Genomic DNA, 19,417 nt, shown 5'->3' on the forward strand with positions numbered 1-19,417 from the left:
TATGTATATTATATAAGTGTTTTGTACGGTAAAAATGTTCACTATTCTCTATATTAGTATATATATACTTTGGCAAATGTTCTAGTATTATTTATAAAATGATTCGGTTAATTTGTTTTAGTGACAGTCATTTCTGTAATTTAGTAAATAGGAAATCCCTAAACCTATTCTAAACCTAAGCCAACCTAAACCCAGCCTGTGCGGCCCACTGGCTAACCCTCTCTCGCGCGCGAGCTCGCGCGCAGCGCAGCGCCAGGCCCAGCCTAGCACCCCGCCAACGCTCGTCAGCGCTGACGTCAGCGCACAACGGCCCACCTGCCAGCCTCTCTCCGCCCCCCGTTTAACTGATTTGCGAGACCCGCAGTCGTCTCCCACCGCTGCCTGGTCTCCTGCTCGCACACGACAACTCCACCGAACCAGACCCAGGCCCACGTGATGTGCGCGATCCCGAGCCCCTCACTCCAATCCGTGGAGACCAGGAGAATCCCCTCGACCTTCTCGTCCGATTCCCGAAAACGAAGCTCGAGTTCGTCCCCAGAATAGAGCGAACGGACCCCACGGATCTCCTCTGCCTGAAGCCGCTCCGATGACGAGTTCACCGCCACCGGAGGTTCCCTGCCTCACCTATTGCCCCGATTCGTTTCGCCTTGATCTCCTCTTTCTCCCTCATGTTCTGTTCAAACCAGGGGACCACCCACCCGACCTCGTCCCGAAGATCACCGTCGCCGCCCGAGCTCTAGCAGCACCGCATAGCCACTGGAGGACGTGCTCGTCGCCACCAAGGACGCCATCGAGCTGGTTGTTCCCCTCCGTGTCCAGGAGTATCTACCCCGGGCACCGGAGCGCCCATATGCGTTGCCATCATTGTTTCCCGGACTGCCATCGTGTTCTACTCCAAGTTCGACGCCCAGTTCCCCTATTCACCGGTGAGCACATCCCCTCAACTGAACCCTAGCAGCATGGCTTGATCTTCATCGTCCCGTGTCACTTGATCCAACGGCCGTTTCTTTATTTGATCGGAATTCTCAACGCCGCATTTCACCTGAACCGTTTTGCCTCTCGCAGATTGACACTAGAGCAAGCTCCCGACGCACTCCCGGTCTTGCCGGAGCATGCGAAGCACAACCTCGTTTCCGTTTGTCACCGCCGCTAAGCGAAGACACCTCGTCGCTTATGATGTCACCTAGTTCACCGCCCCACGTGCGCCGCATCCTCCTGTCATTTCATTTTTGCTGGGGACCCGTTGTGGCCGTCGCCAACATCACAACCGAGAGGCCCGCCGCCCTCTTTTTCGCTTCAGGTGAAACTCGCTGTTGCATTTAACTGTAGCTGAGCAATGGGAGTAACTTAACTAGTAACATCACATATTTCAATACAACATTACTTATGTGGCAGCTAATTAATAAGGAGAGAGAGGTTTATGGTAACTTAGGTAGTTACTGTAACATCACACATTTCAAGGCATAATGAGTCTATAGCCTAATAAATGAACTCTTTCATGATACCACTCATATATTACTATCCACTATGAAGGTAGTAACATAGAGTAGTAACATCGGCAAGTTACTACTCTATGTTACTCCCCACTATAAGCAGTCTTATATTTGACGGTTATTGTCATTTTTCTTAGTGAACCGGTATCAGCCTATTAGAGCACACCACATGGCACTGCCACAACAGACATAGCAGCAACTCAATTCGCTGCCATGGAAGTATTTTCTTTTCCACATTTCAATACAAACTTCATCTTGTTATATCTCGTGATCCGTATATTCAAATGAATTGATTCTTTTTCCGATGTGTTACTGATGATCATGACTATCCAGTAGCACCATAATTTTCAACTTTTGAATGTTTCAAATTTGAGAAATCCAAATTTGATTTCGTTCTTTCATTTAATCATATTCTGCATACCATGTATCCTATCCAATTGATTCCTTTTGCCCATGAAACACTTGTATCGAATACTTGCTAAAAATACGTTGAACACTCATATTCAAATACTTTTTGACCCGCTTTGAATTTAAATTTAATTCAAACCTCATTCCACTATAACTTGCGTTGTAGTGTTCCTATTCCATCAATTCTTTTCGCAAGTGAATTCTTGTATGTCCTATGCAACCATTCAGACTATATTTATTTTGTGTTCCATATACCCTTGGCATTTTTCCATACCCTTCAACCTATTATTTTTCTATATGCATGTAGTTCTATATCACATTACTATATTATGCATGTGTAGGGATATTATGGTAGTATGCTATTGCTTTTGAGATGCAGCTAGTATGGCCTTATTGTAGACCATGGTAAGTATTCTTGCTATGCTATGTAGACGGGGATTGGTTCGTGTATTCATCGAGTTTATGTGAGGACTATATATAATATAACTTGAGTAAAAACATAATATATATAATTCACCTCTGGACGGACAGGGTTGCATCATGGTTTCTTGTTCCTTTTCTAAGGACATGAACCATGGCTAAGTGCGCCCGAACGGTATTGCTGGGTGGTTCCAAGAACATCATGGTTTATACCCTCTGAATACAAGTGGGTGTCGTCCAGACTCAAAAAGATCAGACGGACTTAGTGACTAGTAGCTTCCATGTACAACCACTGTCTAATATGGGCTCTGGCTTAGTTGATCAGTTCTGGAGACCTTACCCAGATGTGCCAGTAGATGCAATTATGATAGTTGGGATGGGCCTCTCGTGGGACTAGGCGACTGCTTCTGAAATACTATGTCTCAATCTTCGGGTTGAGTCCAGTGGGTAAAGTGTACAAACCTCTACAGATTGTATAAACTAATCATGATTAGTCGTTTTCCCAGTTATGGACAAATTTGAGCCACTATGCCATTACAGTTGTTGGATGATCTTGACAGATGATACCTTAATAGAAAAATTGAGTGGGAAACTTAACAGTTGGGTTAGGTTGAAATTGGATTGCCCAATTCAACCATGTGTATTAATTGTAGCAAGAAAAATTAAAATTTGACTATTATATTATGTAGCTATCAGGGAAAAATTAGCTTTCTGCAAAACAACCACTACATTATCCTCTTGATATACCCTGCATATAGAAGTAGGTCTGTTATATTATTTCCCTGTGTGACTTGCCAATACATTCAAAGTATTGACCCTTCGTGGCTGCAACGTTTCATGTTGCAGATTTTATATGATGAGTGAGTGATGCGATGTAGGGTTACGATGTCTATACTTGACATTTGCCTGAGGTGTTGATGGACTTCAAGAAGATTTTATTTGCTTTTCCGTTGTATTTTGTTTGTATGCTAGCCTTGAGCTATGGAGGTATGCAATATTTTTAATTCTGGATCTACGATGTAATATTATGACATGTGGTTTATTTTGATATTACATCGTGTACTGTGTGTGCTAGCTATTGATCCAGGGACTAGCACAGTGAGCACATAGACATCGAACCTTATCAGGTTCGGGTCGTTACAATTGGATAAGGACGAGGTGACGATGCGCGTCGGAAATGTTTCCAAGGTCGATGTGATCGCCGTCGGCACGCTACCTCTACATCTACCTTCAGGGTTAATTTTAGACCTGAATAATTGTTATTTGGTGCCAGCGTTGAGCATGAACATTATATCTGGATCTTGTTTGATGCGAGACTGTTATTCACTTAAATTAGAGAATAATGGTTGTTCTATTCAGATGAGTAATATCTTTTATGGTCATGCACCCTTGGTGAGTGGTCTATTTTTGTTTAATCTCAATCGTAGTGATACACATATTCGTAATATTGAAGCCAAAAGATGTAAAGTTAATAATGATAGTGCAACTTATTTGTGGCACTGCCGTTTAGGTCATATTGGTGTAAAGCGCATGAAGAAACTCCATGCTGATGGGCTTTTCGAATCACTTGATTATGAATCTCTTGATGCTTGCGAACCATGCCTCATGAGCAAGATGACTAAGACTCCGTTCTCCGGAACAATGGAGCGAGCCACTGACTTATTGGAAATAATACATACTGATGTATGCGGTCCGATGAGTGTTGAGCCTCGCGGCGGGTATCGTTATTTTCTGATCTTCACAGATGATTTGAGCAGATATGGGTATATCTACTTAATGAAACATAAGTCTGGAACATTTGAAAAGTTCAAAGAATTTCAGAGTGAAGTGGAAAATCATTGTAACAAGAAAATAAAGTTTCTACGATCTGATCGTGGAGGTGAATATTTGAATTACGAGTTTGGTCTTCATTTGAAACAATGTGGAATAGTTTCGCAACTCATGCCACCTGGAACACCACAGCGTAATGGTGTGTCCAAAAGTCGTAACCTTACTTTAATAAATATGGTGCGATCTATGATGTCTCTTACCGATTTACCACTATCATTTGGGGTTATGCTCTTGAGACGGCTACATTCACGTTAAATAGGGAACCATCTAATTCCGTTGAGACGCCACCATATGAGCTATCGTTTAGCAAGAAACCTAAGCTGTCGTTTCTTAAAGTTTGAGGCTGCGATGCTTATGTGAAAAAGCTTCAACCTGATAAGCTCAAACCCAAATCGTAGAAATGTGTCTTCATAGGATACCCAAAAGAAACTGTTGGTACACCTTCTATCATAGATCCGAAGGCAAGGTATTCGTTGCTAAGAATGGATCCTTTCTAGAGAAGGAGTTTCTCTGAAAAGAAGTGAGTGGGAGGAAAGTAGAACTTGATGAGGTAATTATACCTTCTCTTGAATTGCAAAGTAGTTCATCAAAGAAATCAGTTCCAATGATTCCTACACCAATTAGTGAGGAAGCTAATGATGATGATCATGGAACTTCAGATCAAGTTACTACCGAACCTCGTAGGTCAACCAGAGTATGTTCTGCACCAGAGTGGTACGGTAATCATGTTCTGGAAGTCATGTTACTAGACCATGACAAAAATATGAACTATGAGGAAGCGATGATGAGCCCAGATTCCGCGAAATGGCATGAGGCCATAAAATCTGAGATGGGATCCATGCATGAAAACAAAGTGTGGACTTTGGTTGACTTGCCCGATGATCGGCAAGCCATAGAGAATAAATGGATCTTCAAGAAGAAGACTGGCGCTGACGGTAATATTACTGTCTACAAAGCTTGACTTGTTGTGAAAGATTTTCGATAAGTTCAACGAGTTGACTACGATGAGACCTTCTCACCCGTAGTGATGCTTAAGTCTGTCCGAATCATGTTAGAAATTGCCACATTTTATGATTATGAAATTTGGCAAATGGATGTCAAACTGCATTCCTTAATGGATTTTTTAAAGAAGAGTTGTATATGATGCCACTAGAAGGTTTTGTCGACCCTAAAGGTGCTAACAAAGTGTGCAAGCTCTAGCGATTCATTTATGGACTGGTGCAAGCATCTCGGAGTTGGAATATATGCTTTGATAGTGTGATCAAAGCATATGGTTTTATACAGACTTTTGGAGAAGCCTGTATTTACAAGAAAGTGAGTGGGAGCTCTATAGCATTTGTAATATTATATGTGGATGACATATTGTTGATTGGAAATAATACATAATTTTTGGGTAGCATAAAAGGATACTTGAATAAGAATTTTTCAATGAAAGATCTGGCACCCCGGCTCAAAGCAACCATTTTACCTTGCATTGTCAGCCCAGAGATCAAGTCTTCTGGCAACACACAACAACTTGGTATAGAAAACAACCACTTTATTGATACTAGCGGAAACATAGGTTTGATATTACATCAAGTAGCGAGGCCAAGCGGCACACATCGTGTGGCTGAACAATATGTACATTATTTAATGAACATGAGAGGGCCTCGATCACGATAACTACGTGACATCGGAACAACGATGAAGTGGAACTCCATAGCACAGGGACACCGATGTGGACATGGTCTAGACACGGGAAGCTCCCTGATCCGATATGACTTTCCTAAAACCGGCATGACACGCCAGGTCAGTACATTGAATGTACTTGCAAGCTCACAAAAAACATAAGCATAATGGCAAACAATATCATGAAAACTAATCAGGTTAATGCAATGCAAACCATACTATTGATGCTGTGAAATTAACTTGTGCACCGAGTCACTGGGACTCTCTTACCAGACGGGTTACCTCATTACTGAATGGTGATCATACTTGGATCACAAAAGAAACCAACACTTTGGTTCCAACGATGATCATCTTCATGATCTCTCAAACCATCGCATAAATAGTGCCAAACAACAAACATTTAGTGTGCAAGATGTCTTATTAATGTTGATCCATGGTGTGACTTACTCATGAGCTATGTTCGTAACCGTGGACGTGGCTATCGATAGATTAAATACACTCTGCAGAGGTAGCGCACTTTACCCGCACCACAGAATCCATGGCCTCGTTTTCCCATTCAGGTGGACCAATGGCATTCCGAAAAAACCCTCCCATTGCCATAACACTCTCCCGGCCACTCCGACTAACTCCCCACTGGGCTAAGTCATTTGTGGCCCCGTGCCCACCAAAGGCATCAACGACCACCATCGTGGCAAAAACGGTCCCAAACAGGGACAAGGTACCATAACAACAAACGGGCACACAAGGTTATGTATGCTTACCGGGCCAGGGTACCATACGCCCATAACCTTCCCTCGTTGGAGGTATCGACCAGAGGCATGACAATGGGCCGAATCAAGACCTTCCCATAAAGGCAAATGTGGTCGCACTGGGAAAAACTCGATTTAGTGGCACCATGACTCGATCAACTTTATGTTCAAGTTGAATTAACATCAGGTTTAACTTGAAAATAAAATAACTCGAGTCATCTGCCATGATCATGCAACAATTCGACATGCAAAACATACCACTCAAAGTGAACAGATCAACATCATCAAAATTTCCTTCTTGCACTACTCATCATTAAACTTTGCTGGTTCTACTTTACTGGTTTTTATCACTCATCATTTTAGTTATACCATATTATATCAAAATCAATTTATCACATAAAGAAACTACCATTATTCATAAAAGCATAATCATACAATAAAAATTTCTTCTACTGCCTTAAACTAACTCATGCATTGAACCAGTACCATAAACAAGCATTTCAAACATGACAAAATAACTAACACTAAGCATTATTCATTTAAATAATTAAATGCATGAAAATAACTCATATTCAAGTTGGAAAAAATCATAGATATTGAAATGAAACCATACAAATGTTGGTGTGGCTTGCCTTAGTGCAGAGGAGGTTCACACTCGTCCTAGTTATCTTCAAGACAAGCTTATCCCTCTGAAAATATTTAAAAATAGCAAAATAAAATATCAAGAACCACTCTGAAAATCACCAGAAATTCTAGACAGCAAGGAAAAATCTCAAATTTTGTGTGCTACTAGAACTTTTCAAAACAAACACAATGCAAAAAGAATCAACTCATTTGGACTTATAGCTTAGAAGTTATGGCTGGTCAAAGTTCCTGGTCAAATATTTGAATTAAAAGAAAACCAGGGGGTGACGTCGATGGCGTATTTACAGAATACACCTCCACTCATATCACTTCGAGCGCGAGTGGAGAGACTGACAGCAGGCCCCACCGGTCAGGTGTGGAGAGAGGGGAAGGAAGACAGAGCAAAGGCGACGCTTCGTCGGAGCTCACGCCGGTGAGGAGGGGTTTGTTGGAAATATGCCCTAGAGGCAATAATAAAATGGTTATTATTATATTTCCTTGTTCATGATAATTTTCTATTGTTCATGCTATAATTGTGTTATCCGGAAATCGTAATACATGTGTGAATACATAGACCACAACATGTCCCTAGTGAGCCTCTAGTTGACTAGCTTGTTGATCAATAGATGGTTACGATTTCCTGACCATGGACATTGGATGTCATTGATAACGGGATCACATCATTAGGAGAATGATGTGATGGACAAGACCCAATCCTAAGCATAGCGCAAGATCATGTAGTTCGTCTGCTAAAGCTTTTCTAATGCCAAGTATCTTTTCCTTAGACCATGAGATTGTGCAACTCCCGGATACTGCAGGAATACTTTGGGTGTGCCAAACGTCACAACGTAACTGGGTGACTATAAAGGTGCACTACGGGTATCTCCGAAAGTGTCTGTTGGGTTGGCACGAATCGAGACTGGGATTTGTCACTCCATATGACGGAGAGGTATCTCTAGGCCCACTCGGTAAGACATCATCGTAATGAGCTCAATGTGACTAAGGTTTGGTCACGGGATGATGTGTTACGGAATGAGTAAAGTGACTTGACGGTAACGAGATTGAAGAAGGTATTGGGATACCGACGATCGAATCTCGGGCAATTAACGTACCGATTAAGAAAGGGAATTGTATACGGGATTGCTTGAATCCTCGACATCGTGGTTCATCCGATGAGATCATCATGGAACATGTGGGAGCCAACATGGGTATCCAGATCCCGCTGTTGGTTATTGGCCGGAGAGTTGTCTCAGTCATGTCTGCATTGTTCCCGAACCCGTAGGGTCTACACACTTAAGGTTCAATGACGCTAGGGTTATTAGGAATACTTGTATGTGATTACCGAATGTTGTTCGGAGTCCCGGATGAGATCCCGGATGTCACGTGCAGTTCTGGAATGGTCCGGAGGTGAAGATTTATATATAGCAAGTTGTCATACGGTCACCGGAAAGGTTCGAGGGCATATCGGTATTGTACCGGAGCCACCGGAGGGGTTTCGGGGGTCCACCGGGAGGGGCCACCTCTCTCAGAGGGCCTCATGGGCCGTAGAGGAAAGGGAACCAGCCCCAAGTGGGCTGGGCACATCCCCCCTTGGGCCCATGCGCCTAGGGTTTGGGGGGGGAAACCCTAGAGGGGGCGCCCCCTTGCTTGGGGGACAAGCCACCCCCTTGGCCGCCGTCCCCCTCTAGATCTCATCTAGAGGGGGCCATCCCCCTTCCTCCTTCCCCTATAAATAGAGGGGCAAGGGGAGGGCTGCACACCACATCCAAGGGCAGCCCCTCCCCTCCCCAACACCTCTCCTCCTCCGTTAAGAGCTTGGCGAAGCCCTGCCAAAGTACTGCCGCTCCACCACCACCACGCCGTCGTGCTGCTGTTGGAGCTCTCTTCCTCAACCTCTCCCTCCTCCTTTATGGAACAAGGCGCAGGAGACGTCTCCGCTTCGTATGTGTGTTGAATGTGGAGGTGCGTCCGTTCGGCGCTAGGATCATCAGTGATTTGGATCATGTCGAGTACGACTCTATCAACCCCGTTCTCTTGAACGCTTCCGCTCGCGATCTACAAGGGTATGTAGATGCACTCCTATCCCTCTCATTGCTAGATGACTGCATAGATTGATTTTGGTGATGCGTAGAAAATTTTAAATTTGTGCTACGATCCCCAACAGTGGCATCATGAGCTAGGTCTATGCGTAGTTTCTATGCACGAGTAGGACACAAGTTGTTGTGGGCGTCAATTTTGTCAATTTACTTGCCGTTACTAGTCTTATCTTGATTTGGCGGCATCGTGGGATGAAGCGGCCCGGACCGACCTTACACGTATGCTTACGTGAGACTGGTTCCACCGACTGACATGCACTAGTTGCATAAGGTGGCTAGCGGGTGTCTGTCTCTCCCACTTTAGTCGGATCGGATTCGATGAAAAGGGTCCTTATGAAGGGTAAATAGAAATTGGCATATCACGTTGAGGTTTTGGCGTAGGTAAGAAATGTTCTTTCTAGAAACCTATAGCAGCCACGTAAAACTTGCAACAACAATTAGAGGACTTCTAACTTGTTTTTGCAGCATATGTCGTGTGATGTGATATAGCCAAAAGGATGTGATGAATGATATATGTGATGTATGAGATTGATCATGTTCTTGTAATAGGAATCACGACTTGCATGTCGATGAGTATGACAACCGGCAGGAGCCATAAGAGTTGTCTTAATTTATTTATGACCTGCGTGTCAACATAAACGTCATGTAATTACTTTACTTTATCGCTAACCATTAGCCATAGTAGTAGAAGTAATAGTTCGCGAGACAACTTCATGAAGACACGATGATGGAGATCATGATGATGGAGGTCATGGTGTCATGCCGGTGACGATGATGATCATGGCGCCACGAAGATGGAGATCAAAAGGAACAAAATGATATTGGCCATATCATGTCACTATTTGATTGCATGTGATGTTTATCATGTTTTACATCATAGAACAACGGTAGCATAAATAAGATGATCCCTCGCAATAATTTCAAGAAAGTGTTCCCCCTAACTGTGCACCGTTTCTAAGGTCCGTTGTTCCGGAGCACCACATGATGATCGGGTGTGATAGCTTCTAACGTTCGCATACAACGGGTGTAAGCCAGATTTACACACACAATACACTTAGGTTGACTTGACGAGCCTAGCATGTACAGACATGGCCTCGAAACACGGAAGACCGAAAGGTCGAACATGAGTCGTATAGAAGATACGATCAACATGAAAATGTTCATCGATGATGACTAGTCCGTCTCACGTGATGATTGGATACGGCCTAGTTGACTCGGATCATGTATCACTCAGATGACTAGAGGGATGTCTATCTGAGTGGGAGTTCATTTAATAATTTGATTAGATGAACTTAATTATCATGAACATAGTCTAAAAATCTTTGCAATATGTCTTGTAGATTAAATGGCCCATGTTAATGTTGCCCTCAACTTCAACATGTTCCTAGAGAAAACCAAGCTGAAAGACGATGTCAGCAACTACACGGACTGGGTCCGTAACCTGAGGATTATCCTCATAGCTGCTAGGAAAGCATATGTCCTTGACGCACCGCTAGGTGAAGCACCTGTTTTCCCTGCAGAACAAGACGTTATGAATGCTTGGCAGACGCGTAGTGATGATTACTCCCTGGTTCAGTGCGGCATGCTTTTCATCTTAGAACCGGGGCTCCAAAAGCATTTTGAGAAACATGGAGCATATGAGATGTTCCAAGAGCTGAAAATGGTTTTCCAAGCTCATGCCCGGGTCGAGAGATATGAAGTCTCCAACAAATTCTACAGTTGTAAGATGGAGGAGAATAGTTCCGTGAGCGAGCACATACTCAAAATGTCTGGGTTGCACAACCGCTTGTCTCAGCTGGGAGTTAATCTCCCGGATGATGCAGTCGTTGACAGAATCCTTCAGTCGCTCCCACCTAGCTACAAGAGCTTTGTGATGAACTTCAATATGCAGGGGATGGAAAAGACCATTCCCGAGGTATATTCAATGCGGAAATCAGTGGAGGTGGAAATCAAAAAGGAACATCAAGTGTTGATGGTGACTAAAACCACTAAGTTCAAGAAAGGCAAGGGTAAAAAGAACTTCAAGAAGGACAACAAGGGAGTTGCCGCGCCCGGTAAGCAAGCTGCCGGGAAGAAGCCAAAGAATGGACCCAAGCCTGAGATTGAGTGCTTTTATTGCAAGGGAAACAGTCACTGGAAGCGGAACTGCCCCAAGTACTTAGCGGATAAGAAGGCCGACAATACTAAAGGTATATGTGATATACATGTTATTGATGTGTACCTAACCAACGCTCGTAGTAGCTCCTGGGTATTTGATACCGGTGCAGTTGCTCATATTTGTAACTCAAAACAGGAACTGTGGAATAAACGGAGACTGGCGAAGGACGTGGTGACGATGCGCGTCGGGAATGGTTCCAAGGTCGATGTGATCGCCGTCGGCATGCTACCTCTACATTTACCTACAGGATTAGTTTTAAACCTCAATAATTGTTATTTAGTACCAGCTTTGAGCATGAACATTGTATCTGGATCTCGTTTAATGCGAGATGGCTACTCATTTAAATCTGAGAAAAATGGTTGTTCTATTTATATGAGAGACATGTTTTATGGTCATGCCCCGCTGGTCAATGGTTTAGTCTTATTTAATCTCGAACGTGATGTTACACATATTCATAGTGTGAATGCCAAAAGGTGTAAGGTTGATAATGATAGTCCCACATACTTGTGGCACTGCCGCCTTGGTCACATTGGTGTCAAACGCATGAAGAACTCCATGCAGATGGACTTTTGGAGTCTCTTGATTATGAATCATTTGACACGTGCGAACCATGCCTCATGGGCAAAATGACCAAGACTCCATTCTCCGGAACAATGGAGCGAGCAACCAACTTATTGGAAATCATACATACTGATGTGTGCGGTCCAATGAGTGTTGAGGCTCGCGGTGGCTATCATTATGTTCTCACCCTCACTGATGACTTGAGTAGATATGGGTATGTCTACTTAATGAAACACAAGTCTGAGACCTCTGAAAAGTTCAAGGAATTTCAGAGTGAGGTTGAGAATCAACGTGATAGGAAAATCAAGTTCTTACGATCAGATCATGGGGGAGAATATTTGAGTCACGAATTTGGCACACACTTAAGGAAATATGGAATAGTTTCATAACTCACGCCGCCTGGAACACCACAGCGTAATGGTGTGTCCGAACGTCGTAATCGCACCCTATTGGATATGGTGCGATCTATGATGTCTCTTACCGATCTACCGCTATCATTTTGGGGTTATGCTATAGAGACTGCCGCATTCACTTTAAATAGGGCTCCGTCGAAATCCGTTGAGACGACACCATATGAATTGTGGTTTGGTAAGAAACCTAAGCTGTCGTTTCTGAAAGTTTGGGGATGCGATGCTTATGTCAAGAAACTTCAACCTGAAAAGCTCGAACCCAAATCGGAAAAATGCGTCTTCATAGGATACCCTAAAGAAACTATTGGGTATACCTTCTACCTCAGATCCGAAGGCAAGATCTTTGTTGCCAAGAATGGATCCTTTCTAGAGAAAGAGTTTCTCTCGAAAGAAGTAGGTGGGAGGAAAATAGAACTTGATGAAGTATTGCCTCTTGAACCAGAGAGTGGCGCAGCTCAAGAAAATGTTTCTGAGGTGCCTACACCAACTAGAGAGGAAGTTAATGATGATGATCATGAAACTTCAGATCAAGTTGCTACTGAACTTCGTAGGTCCACAAGGACACATTCCGCACTAGAGTGGTACGGCAACCCTATCCTGGAAATCATGTTGTTAGACAATGGTGAACCTTCGAGCTATGAAGAAGCAATGGCGGGCCCAGATTCTGACAAATGGCTAGAAGCCATGAAATCCGAGATAGGATCCATGTATGAAAATGAAGTATGGACTTTGACTGACTTGCCCGATGATCGGCGAGCCATAGAAAATAAATGGATCTTTAAGAAGAAGACAAACACGGATGGTAATGTGACCATCTATAAGGCTCGGCTTGTCGCTAAGGGTTATCAACAAGTTCAAGGGGTTGACTACGATGAGACTTTCTCACCCGTAGCGAAGCTGAAGTCCATCCGAATCATGTTAGCAATTGCCGCATTCTATGATTTTGAGATATGGCAAATGGACGTCAAAACGGCATTCCTTAATGGTTTCCTTAAGGAAGAATTGTATATGATGCAGCCGGAAGGTTTTGTCGATCCTAAGAATGCTGACAAGGTGTGCAAGCTCCAACGCTCAATCTATGGGCTGTTGCAAGCATCTCGGAGTTGGAACATTCGATTTGATGAGATGATCAAAGCGTTTGCGTTTACGCAGACTTATGGAGAAGCCTGTGTTTACAAGAAAGTGAGTGGGAGCTCTATAGCATTTCTTATATTATATGTGGATGACATACTATTGATGGGAAATGATATAGAATTCTTGGAAAGCATAAAGGCCTACTTGAACAAGTGTTTTTCAATGAAGGACCTTGGAGAAGTTGCTTATATATTAGGCATCAAGACCTATAGAGATAGATCGAGACGCCTCATTGGTCTTTCACAAAGTACGTACCTTGACAAGATATTGAAGAAGTTCAATATGGATCAGTCCAAGAAGGGGTTCTTGCCTGTATTGCAAGGTATGAGATTGAGCACGGCTCAATGCCCGACCACAGCAGAAGATAGAGAAAAGATGAGTGTCGTCCCCTATGCCTCGGCCATAGGGTCTATCATGTATGCCATGCTGTGTACCAGACCTGATGTAAACCTTGCCGTAAGTTTGGTAGGAAGGTACCAAAGTAATCCCGGCATGGAACACTAGACAGCGGTCAAGAATATCCCGAAGTACCTGAAAAGGACTAAGGATATGTTTCTCGTCTATGGAGGTGACAAAGAGCTCGTCGTAAAGGGTTATGTCGATGCTAGCTTCGACACAGATCTGGATGACTCTAAGTCACAAACCGGATACGTGTATATTTTCAATGGTGGGGCAGTCAGCCGGTGCAGTTGCAAGCAAAGCGTCGTGGCGGGATCTACATGTGAAGCGGAGTACATGGCAGCCTCGGAGGCAGCACAAGAAGGAATCTGGGTGAAGGAGTTCATTACCGACCTAGGAGTTATTCCCAATGCGTCGGGCCCGATGACTCTCTTTTGTGACAACATTGGAGCTATTGCCCTTGCCAAGGAGCCCAGGTTTCACAGGAAGACCAGGCATATCAAGCGTCGCTCCAACTCCATTCGTGAAAATGTTCAAAATGGAGACATAGATATTTGTAAAGTGCATACGGACCTGAATGTCACAGATCCGTTGACTAAACCTCTTCCTCGAGCAAAACATGATCAACACCAAAACTCTATGGGTGTTCGATTCATCACAATGTAACTAGATTATTGACTCTAGTGCAAGTGGGAGACTGTTGGAAATATGCCCTAGAGGCAATAATAAAATGGTTATTATTATATTTCCTTGTTCATGATAATTGTCTATTGTTCATGCTATAATTGTGTTATCCGGAAATCGTAATACATGTGTGAATACATAGACCACAACATGCCCCTAGTGAGCCTCTAGTTGACTAGCTCGTTGATCAATAGATGGTTACGGTTTCCTGACCATGGACATTGGATGTCATTGATAACGGGATCACATCATTAGGAGAATGATGTGATGGACAAGACCCAATCCTAAGCATAGCGCAAGATCGTGTAGTTCGTCTGCTAAAGCTTTTCTAATGTCAAGTATCTTTTCCTTAGACCATGAGATTGTGCAACTCCCGGATACTATAGGAATACTTTGGGTGTGCCAAACATCAGAACGTAACTGGGTAACTATAAAGGTGCACTACGGGTATCTCCGAAACTGTCTATTGGGTTGGCACGAATCAAGACTGGGATTTGTCACTCCGTATGGTGGAGAGGTATCTCTGGGCCCACTCGGTAAGACATCATCGTAATGAGCTCAATGTGACTAAGGGTTGGTCATGGGATGATGTGTTACGGAACGAGTAAAGTGACTTGCTGGTAACGAGATTGAACGAGGCATTGGGATACTGACAATCGAATCTCGGGCAAGTAACGTACCGATTGACAAAGGGAATTGTATACGGGATTGCTTGAATCCTCGACATCGTGGTTCATCCGATGAGATCATCATGGAACATGTGAGAGCCAACATGGGTATCCAGATCCCACTGTTGGTTATTGGCCAGAGAGTTGTCTCGGTCATGTCTGCATTGTTCCCGAACCCGTAGGGTCTACACACTTAAGGTTCGATGATGCTAGGGTTATTAGGAAGACTTGTATGTGATTACCGAATGTTTTTCGGAGTCCCGGATGAGATCCCGGATTTCACAAGGAGTTCTGAAATGGTCCGGAGGTGAAGATTTATATATAGGAAGTTGTCATACGGTCACCGGAAAGGTTTGGGGGCATATCGGTATTGTACCGGGGCCACCGGAGGGGTTCCGGGGGTCCATCGGGAGGGTCCACCTCTCTCGGAGGGCCTCATGGGCCGTAGAGGAAAGGGAACCAGCCCCAAGTGGGCTGGGTGCATCCCCCCTTGGGCCCATGCGCCTAGGGTTTGGGGGGAAACCCTAGAGGGGGCGCCCCCCTTGCTTGGGGGGCAAGCTACCCCCCTTGGCCGCCGCCCCCCTCTAGATCTCATCTAGAGGGGGCCGGCCCCCTTCCTCCTTCGCCCATAAATAGAGGGGTAAGGGGAGGGCTGCATACCACATCCAAGGCGCAGCCCCGCCCCTTCCCAACACCTCTCCTCCTTCGTTAAGAGCATTGCGAAGCCCTGCCGGAGTACTGCCGCTCCACCACCACCACGCCGTCGTGCTGCTGTTGGAGCTCTCTTCCTCAACCTCTCCCTCCTCCTTGCTGGATTAAGGCGCGGGAGACGTCTCCGCTCCGTACATGTGTTGAACGCGGAGGTGTCGTCCGTTCGGCGCTAGGATCATCACTGATTTGGATCACATCGAGTATGACTCCATCAACCCCGTTCTCTTGAACGCTTCCGCTCGCGATCTACAAGGGTATGTAGATGCACTCCTCTCCCTCTCGTTGCTAGATGACTCCATAGATTGATCTTGGTGATGCGTAGAAAATTTGAAATTTGTGCTACGATCCCCAACAAGGTTCTTGGCTGGTTCTAGAGGGATAGAAAGAGAGAGGGGGTCGAGGCGCACCTGCCTGTACCCGTGGTTCGATGAGAGACGGCCGGAGCAGCTCGGAACCAAGCTCACAAGCGGCGACTGTGGCCGGGTCTCGCCGGAGAGGAGCAAGACGATGGAGAGGGGTAGTTCCAGGGGCTCCAACTAGTCACGATGGCACCAGTGGACCACCAGGGAGTCGCCGGAGTAGTGGCTTTTGCTCGAGGGGCACTAGAGTGAGGAGGAGGGGCTGTGGGGATCGCTGGTGAGCTCAGGTTGGGGACGGTGGCCAGAGGCCTGCCCGGCCGGGCTGCGGTTATGCTACGGCTTGTGGAGGTTGGGCGGTGGGGTTGGAGTGCTCGGAGAGGCTGGAGGGGTCTGAAGTTATAGCTGGAGGGGGAGAGGGGTACGTGGCTCTGCCGGAGCTCTCTAGAAGCCGGCGAGCAACGGCGAGCAGTGTCAGCGAGTGGTGGAGGGACTCAGTGCACACGCGGGGACTGTGTAGAGTGCGGACGAGCATAGGAGGTGGTGGGAGAATAAGACATGGGCACGGGACGCACTGTGGCTTTGGCCGCGTCGTGCCCATGCCCGCTGCGGTGTCTCTGACGTCGGCAAGCGCTAGGGAGAGGTCAAAGGTGAGGAGACGAAGGAGGTGGTGCAGTGCGGCAGTCGCTGGCGAGCTCTGGATCGATCACGCGATGAACAAACACTCGGGCGCAGCGTAGAGCGCGTTGGGCGCGTTGCCGGAGCCGTGTCTTCATGCGGTCACCACACTAGCATGGTCAAGACGACACCCACTAGATGCCAAACCATGTCCGGGGTGTTGTTCGTGCAGTGTTAGGTCTAGGAAGGGTCATGTCACACTGCCAGGCCGACCAGATGAGACTTGAGCTTCTTGGCAAGTTTCTGGACAGAAACTTGGCTGCCAAGTTTGGAGGGCTTCTAGAAGGTGATCAGGGCTGATCTCCTGGGGTTAAGGTTTACTTAGGAGGGTAATGAAGCTCAAGAAAAATCAGCCTCATTGGATCAAGGAAAATGGTACTTGCTGTGGAAAGTGCATTTTACGGCTAGAATAGAAATGATTTTCTGTAGGAAAAATATTCCAAAAAGTCATGCAATATTTTTACTCAGGAAGGTGGGCCAGGGTCAAAAGAATATTTGGGAATTTTCTCAGGATTTTAGGAGCAAGAAAAATGAGGGTTGCTTTGGAGCACAAGTCTCTAAACTGAATTTCATAGAAGAAATTGAATATTTTTCTTTTATGAAAAATATTCCTTGGGTTATTTTGGGATTTTTCAGAGAAAGAATGTTGAATGAGAGGTGGATAGGTCACTTGGGTGAAAATCAAGGACATGCCCAAGTGTTTAAGTCCATTTGAATTGATACAAAAAACCCAAATTCAAAGCAGAAGCAATTGAAGTCCGAAAAAAGAGAGAATGCAAAAACTAGGCTGTCACAAAAGACCTCACTGAAGCTGCTTATATATTGGGCATCAAAATCTATAGAGATAGATCAAGACGCTTAATTGGACTTTCACAAAGCACATACCATGATAAAGTTTTGAAGAAGTTCAAAATGGATCAGTCAAAGAAAGGGTTCTTGCCTGTGTTACTGGTAACCCACAAGTATAGGGGATCAATTGTAGCCTCTTTCGATAAATAAGAGTGTCGAACCCAACGAGGAGCTAAAGGTAGAACAAATATTCCCTCAAGTTCTATCAACCACCGATATAACTCTACGCACGCTTGATGTTCACTTTACCTAGAACAAGTATGAAACTAGAAGTACTTTGTAGGTGTTGTTGGATAGGTTTGCAAGATAATAAAGATTACACAAATAAAAAGTAGGGGCTGTTTAGATCAAGACACAACTAAGTTAGTTTTAGTAAAGAGCTTTTTGTGATGAGAAAGTTATTTGTCCCTAGGCAATCGATAACTAGACTAGTAATCATTATTGCAATTTTATATGAGGGAGAGGCACAAGCTAACATACTTTCTCTACTTGGATCATATGCACTTAGATTGGAACTCTAGCAAGCATCCGCAACTACTAAAGATCATTAAGATAAAACCCAACCTTAGCATTAAAGCATCAAGTCCTCTTTATCCCATACGCAACAACCCCCTTACTCGGGTTTGTGTTTCAGTCACTCACGCAACCCACTATAAGCGAATCATGAACGTATTACAACACCCTACAGCGGGGATCCCTCACGCTTGCGCGACACGGAGAGCACCATAGGACAACACCAATAATAAAACATGCAACTCAAACCAATCTTGATCATCAAATAACCCATAGGACAAAACAGATCTACTCAAAAATCATAGGATAGCCATACATCATTGGGAAATAATATATAGCATTGAGCACCATGTTTGAGTAGATATTACATCGGGTAAGAGAGGGGTTACACCGCTGCATAGAGGGGGGAAGAGTTGGTGATGATGGCGGTGAAGTTGTTGGTGAATATTGCGGTGATGATGATGGCCCCCGGTGGCACTCCGGCGCCACTGGAAGTGAGGGGAGAGAGCCCCCCTCCTTCTTCTTCTTCCTTGACCTCCTCCCTAGATGGAAGAAGGGTTTCCCCTCTGGTCCATAGCCTCCATGGAATGGGAGGGGCGAGAGCCCCTCTGAGATTGGATTTGTCTCTCTGTCTCTCTCTGTTTCTACGTTCTTTGATTCTTCCCTTTCACCGTTTCTTATATTTCCGGAGATCCGTAACTCCGATTGGACTGAAATATTAACACGATCTCTATCCGGATGTTAGCTTTCTTGCAGCGAAAGAAGGGCATCAACTGCCTTATGGGGTGGCCACGAGGGTCAGGTGGCGCGCCCCCTGCCTCGTGGCTCCCTCGGGCACCGTCTCATGTGGATTTTTCTTCCCAAAAATCATATATATTCCAAAAAAATCTCCATCAGTTTTTATCCCTTTTGGACTCTGTTTGATATGGACATTCTGTGTAACAAAAAACATGTAACAAACAGGAACTGACACTGGGCACTGGATCAATATGTTAGTCCCAAAAATAG

General features: G+C 44.8%; 1 long non-coding RNA gene across 2 annotated transcripts; it reads left to right on the forward strand.

Annotated features, from left to right (window-relative positions):
• The first annotated feature begins 392 nt into the window (after positions 1 to 392).
• Positions 393 to 3,568, forward strand: LOC119327472. Of its 2 annotated transcripts, XR_005158525.1 has the most exons (5): positions 393 to 610; positions 687 to 926; positions 1,066 to 1,300; positions 3,168 to 3,308; positions 3,397 to 3,568. It is a non-coding gene; the product is annotated as an uncharacterized LOC119327472 (long non-coding RNA). The 2 variants fall into 2 exon arrangements; XR_005158524.1 differs by having other exon boundaries at positions 3,168 to 3,568.
• Positions 3,569 to 19,417: the final 15,849 nt, after the last annotated feature.

The sequence above is a fragment of the Triticum dicoccoides genome, chromosome 7A, assembly GCF_002162155.2.
Source record: "Triticum dicoccoides isolate Atlit2015 ecotype Zavitan chromosome 7A, WEW_v2.0, whole genome shotgun sequence".
In the NCBI taxonomy this organism is placed as follows: domain Eukaryota; kingdom Viridiplantae; phylum Streptophyta; class Magnoliopsida; order Poales; family Poaceae; genus Triticum; species Triticum dicoccoides.